General features: G+C 38.4%; 1 long non-coding RNA gene across 1 annotated transcript in view; it reads right to left on the bottom strand.

Moving 5' to 3' along the window:
• Positions 1 to 2,963: 2,963 nt before the first annotated feature.
• LOC144798727 (uncharacterized) overlaps positions 2,964 to 6,050 on the bottom strand; it is a 381,952-nt gene continuing 378,865 nt past the window's right edge. The window contains exon 3 of the long non-coding RNA XR_013603628.1: positions 2,964 to 3,419. This is a non-coding gene — a long non-coding RNA (uncharacterized LOC144798727). The remainder of the gene's footprint in view (positions 3,420 to 6,050) is intronic.

Raw genomic sequence — 6,050 nt, 5'->3', positions numbered from 1 at the left:
ATAGCACTCAGGGTCTCTAGGGCTGAGAATCACCAGCTAAATGGCACAGTTGGTATGACTCTTCGATGCCACACAAAGCACAAAATGAGAATTATTTGCATTTTAGTTCCCGCGCATAATGAAGCAGTGCATCAGAATGGACTACAAAGTCAATAGCATTCTTCATGAACTCTGAAGATTGTAACAGGGAAGCACTTCAGCTCAGGTATCAATGTTGACAGGTCATCACAAAACATTTTGATATACGTCGTTGAATCACTGCAAATACAAACAATATAACTCCAATCTGTGTTGAACTTGGTAAGAACTTTTTGCAGCAGCATTCCAACTGACACTGCGTCCATGTTTTCCACCACTATCCCAGATGCTTGGTGACAGCACTCTCTTCAGATATACCTGCCACTACACCTTGCATGGGTGTTTGGCAATTCACCTACTATCAATACTGACTCTCTAGAAAAGAGGGCTGATGTATCAAAGGGTGTCACCCATTCTCTGTCTGGGGGTAAATGTAATGGTACATATTGGGAAACGTTTTATGAAGCCAGACATTTTACCTATCAGTGAAAGAATCAAACATAGCCAAAATATCAAATATGATTTTGATGTATCCTGATTCTCTACAGTTTATAAAATAATTAAATAAGACCTAAAACATGCTTCTAACCCATGCTTCTTTAGATCAAGTACCACAAAACTGAAAAAAGCAAAAGGAAGATGAAGCAATATTTTAATTACATCCCTAAGCAACAAAACTCAAGCAGAATAATGTTAGCCCAGTCTTTTCTGCTGCTACCTTTTATAACAAAGTTACATTGTATTGGCTTCAGGAAGAAATAAAAAGCAATCTTTCATTCTGCTTTTCCTTTCTCTGAATGGCATTTAGTTTGTGGTTGTGCAAGTGTTTATCAGTGTTTATAGGTTTACACTGGTGAGGGCGATTACCCTTTTGGTGGGGTTTATCAGTTATTATAGATTTAAATCTGAAACAGGATAGCCTAAACATACTTTAAAAACTAAATTCGCAGGTTTCCCTTATTCGATGTTTCTATATTTGGTGGCATTTTGTTTATAAGAATTTATTCAATTTTTCTAATTCTGTTTGGGATTTTTATTGATTGGTGTTTTAACTTTATTTCTGTTTTGGTACTGCATAAATACTTAACAGATTGCCCTTGGCTTAGTTTTTCTGCTGTGTGCCAGAGCTACCAGGGGGTTGAGCTCTGGTTTATTTATAATTTTGATATTTGTGGTTCATCCTGCCAGAATAATATTAATATTCCTTAACCCCTTCACTGCGGGGCTAATTCCAACGCGGTGCGGGGGAGAGGGGCCGCACGCGGTGCCACAGTGCTTGTAACGAGCTCGGCTCATCACGCTGCACGGTGGCGCTGTGTTCATGACGAGCTTCAGAACGCTCAGCACAGCAGGGGAGTTATCCCTGCATGGGAGCACCGCGGCGGTCATGAAGAGCTCAGCTCGTCATGAGCACAGCGCCACTGTGCCTCATGATGAGCTGAGCTCGTCATGAGCACCGAAGCTGTTAAGATTGGAGATCATCCACCCCAAAAATGAATTCACTTTCTTGCACCCCCACACAAAGATACATCATCAAGGGTCATATTAGTATGGTTTTATACCCACTGCAACTTATGAAATGTGAGTGATATTCTGTCTGCCTTGATACAATAGAAATTATGCAACACTTGCAATAAGAGTGCTGTCATTTACTTCACAATTGTAATGGATTAACCAGTTAAACAATTTAGGAATCTTGGCCATACCATTTTTAAAAGTTATAAAAAACATTGAAAAATTATTAATTTTCTTATATAAAAAATTTAGGTATTTTTATGATTTTATGAACAACTTTCCTGTATGTCAAAATGGAAAACATGCATTATTTATCAATATGTAATACAAATGATATTGAGAAAAGAGTCCTTCAAGTGGTGAATGCTGTTACGCCATGACCAACATTGACCTTTACGCACATTGGATCTTACATTTCTACAACTACGTGGATAAATCCTTTTTGTAAAAAAATGTTTTTATAAAGGGCTTGGGCATTCTTTTTAAAACGGTGTGTTCATACACATGCCCTGGACTGACAAGGCTTATAAAATTTTCAGGTTCAACCTATGGCCAAGGAATCTTAACCCTGTTACACTCAAGTACCTTTATGAGAAGTCATCATGTCTAATATATATAAGTGCAGCGGCAACACTTTTTACGTGTAACAAAGGAGTTTGAGGCCCATCAACCATTTGCTGAAAAAGCTGCTTATGTGTGCGTACACTGTCATTAGACATCTGTAACAGAACTGATTTTTGTAAACTTACAATTATAGGATTCTGACAGCGATGATGTTTAACTTTGAAGTGTAGGTGTTTTTTTAACAACGGTGACAGGTATCCTGTATACCTTATTGCATTTTATTGTCAAATGTTTCTTTTGACATTTTATGGTTAAAGGAATATTTGTAACATTTGAATTGCAATAGCTTTTCTTTAAATAAATAATCGGTAGAAGAAAATATTCTAATTCTAGTTGTTTGCAAATAAAGCAATTTGCATAAACTTGAATTTCCTAAAAAAAGAATTGCTGGTGGGTAACTACTTCACAAATGTGTTGCACGTGCCTTCAGTCTTTCTGCATCTGTATTATATGCTGTGGCACTTCGAATAGGGTGTTGGGATATTCCTTACGCTTGTGAATGAGTTAACCTTCTGCAAACCTCCACATCCTGGCTCAAATGATTTACTGGTATTTTATTTGTTAAACTAAAACCTGAATTGTTTAAAAAATGAATATGAAATAACATGTGTATTGTAACATTGTAATGCAGTTACTCTCTTGTTGCTGATCCATGACCTTCGTTTCCCCATCCAGGTCAGGGTAGGCCACAATGGCCAGTCATAGGGGTCAGAGAGCGCCACACACAGTTGTTTGTGAGGAGGACATCCACGTTTATTTAGGGTGATAAGGCGTGTCCACCGCCAAAGGTCCACCCATCTTTTCTTACAGGTCTTGCAGTGGCGCATGGAAATGGGCTGTTAGATTTTTTTGTTCAAAACTGTTTTATTGTGAACACAGCGATAAGCCTACAACCCCATGTCGGGGCCGGCCGCGCAAAAAAGAGTGTGTAGACTCATGTAGCCAGGGGAGGATGAAGCATTAACACAGCGCCCTGCCTACAACCCCTAGAGGGGGCCGGCTGCATGGCTTAGGGGCAATGATGGCAAGAGGCGGCCATACGCTGGCGATGCATCGTTGTGCGGGGGAGGCGCGTATAGAAGGGAGAGCAGTGATGTCACATTTTCAAAAGGCCTAACGGGGCCCAAACTGCCCCATAGAGGGGCGGAAGCCAGAGAGGCAAGTAGGGCTGTTAGATTTTTTGTCATTGGATGGGGGCTGACCTACACAGAGTAACAGTAGAAAGAAAAAAAAAAAAAAAAAAAAACAAATTAACATATATGATTGAAACCACACAAGAAATAAATGTACGTCTCTATATGTTCAATTATTTCTCTCTTCCTTCTGTGGTGTTAACGACTCACTACAGTAACAGAAATACCGTACACATTATTCTAAGCAGATCATACACAATGTTGTATTTTAAATGTTGCCTGGATTACCTGTTACCTGTTTAGTTCAACAAATGTGGAATAGTTTTAAATAATGACTACCATATTGTGTTATTTAAAAAGAAATGTATGGGCCTGATTTAGGGTTTGTTGGATGGGTAGTCCATCATGGACCTGACAGATATATTGTCGACTTTATTTTAAGTACCTTATATCCTATGGGACTTGTAATAAAGCAGATTTGATGAGCGCACCATTTGTGGTAGAGTCCTGTCCCCCAAACTCTAAACCAGGATTCATATTGGCCAATGTATCAATGCGGTCTGAAGTTATTTTTTAATATATTCTCACTTATTTTTTTAATCAATGTTACTCCATGAGAATGCAATGCTTGGGTACAACACCATACCAATAAAGTATTGTTCAGTAGTTGAAATTATTTTAAGAATTGTGGGCTTAAAGCCACATTGTGATGAAGTTGCCTAAAAATTCCTCTAGAGAACTGTCTTCTATTTACAAAAGTCTATTTGCAAAAACTCATGAAGCACACAGTCAACAAATTAAAACATTTGAGGCCCTTGTGAAAGTAAACTTGACTGTACATTTTCAATATTTTGTTTTAAATTAAGAACAATAAACAAGGCCTTCTTTGCCTCTCATACTGCCATATCCTAAAAGGTATAAGACATGGTAAAACCATTACCCCATAAACATGAAATGCTTAGTGACATCAAGTATGCTATTATTTAGTTCACTGGAATATTAGTTAGCATGGTATATCACATGACTTCCCCATGCCAAAAGGTGTGCCTGCATGTCATAAAAATGCAAAATGTTTGGATTTGCTAATATATGAAATCTTGATGGAAAAGCGTAATTTTTTATATTTTTAAATGTAAGACTTTCTTTAATACAGTGATAATGGAGAACAATAATGTCACCTTAATAATGTTCTTCATTTAAAAATGATTGATCCCTAAACTAAATAATGTCATACACATAGATCTTTTTTTCTGTTTTTGCTTTTTTACAGTCTTTTTAATTCATGCATTAGATTTTACAAAGAAAAGCTTTGCGTTTGCCCTGGGTGATATGGTTCTTAATATTTTTAAGTGTAATTTGAGTTCCAGTAAGACAGAAATATTATATTAAAGACACACAAGGTCAACACTGCATGTGATTTTACTATTACCTCGGATTACAATGTACATTAAATCCAAAATTGTTTTTGATAATCATTAATTGGTGTGGATGGTAGTACTTTTACAGTGGTTACTAGTTTGTGAAGTCAACATATTTATGTAATTGCTTAGTATATATGGTGATACATGACTGTTTTCGGGACCATACAGCTGGCTGTAGTTGGTCGGGGCCCCCTCCACAAGTCTTTACAGTTCCTCTGGAGTGAAGTTGGGAGCCCTGTCACCTGATCCTTCAGCCGTGGTGGGCTCCAGTAGCAGAAAATGAGCTTCAACGGCTGAGGAGGTCTGCAAGTGAGGCAAGTGACAAGGGGCTACATGTAGGTGGGCTAATACCGGTCGGTAACGGCCGAAAATTGGTAAATTTGCCGTTACCAACCGGTATTTAGTCCTTTGCGATGTAGGAGGCTGGATTTAAGGATTCGGTAATTTACCTATTCCTTAAATTAAGGAATCTGTAAAATACTGATTCCTTAATTTAAGGAATCAGTGAATTACCGAATCCTTAAATCCTATGTAGGGAGCACTCAAGTGAGTGCATGTTTGGTTTAAGGATTCGTTATTTACCACCAACTACAAGTTGGTGGTAAATACCGAATACCTTTTAAAAATCAATTTTGTGCTTTTCTAAAAGTGCCATGTGGCAGACATACATGCCCTTAGGGCATGTATGTGCCCCACATGTGCACACATGCACCATTCAGGGGTGCAACAGGGTGTCAATGTGACACCCTGCCACCCTTGAATATGATCCCCCTATTACCGATTCGGTATTTACCGAATCAGTAATAGTGAATGGCTTCCCATTCATTCCTATGGGCCTCCAGGCCCATAGGATTGAATGGGAAGGTGATTCTTTATTACCGAATCGGTATTACCGATTCGGTAATAAGGAATCTTACCGAATCGGTAAAATTTACCGAATTATTTCCTACATCACAATTACCGATTCTTAAATACCGAATCGGTAAAATTCGGTATTTAAGAATCGGTAATTTGTGATTACCTACATCTAGCCCTAGATGGCCCTAAAACCGTGTATGCCATTGTGCTGGAATATTATGTCAAATGCATGTACGCGTCAGATGACAGATTCCATCCAACACAGACCATTCTATCCAAAGCAGAACTGCAGACAATGGAAAAGGTATGTACAGACTCCACTTAGGAGACCTTGTTTAGTGGTGGCTGGTATGTACCAAGGGTGGTGAGTGGGTGACAAAACAAATACAAATAAAATAGACTTACCTTCCTCCGCGACTCA

Source organism: Lissotriton helveticus, chromosome 12 (assembly GCF_964261635.1).
Source record: "Lissotriton helveticus chromosome 12, aLisHel1.1, whole genome shotgun sequence".
NCBI lineage: Eukaryota > Metazoa > Chordata > Amphibia > Caudata > Salamandridae > Lissotriton > Lissotriton helveticus.
This window is presented reverse-complemented; position numbering and strand designations above follow the sequence as displayed.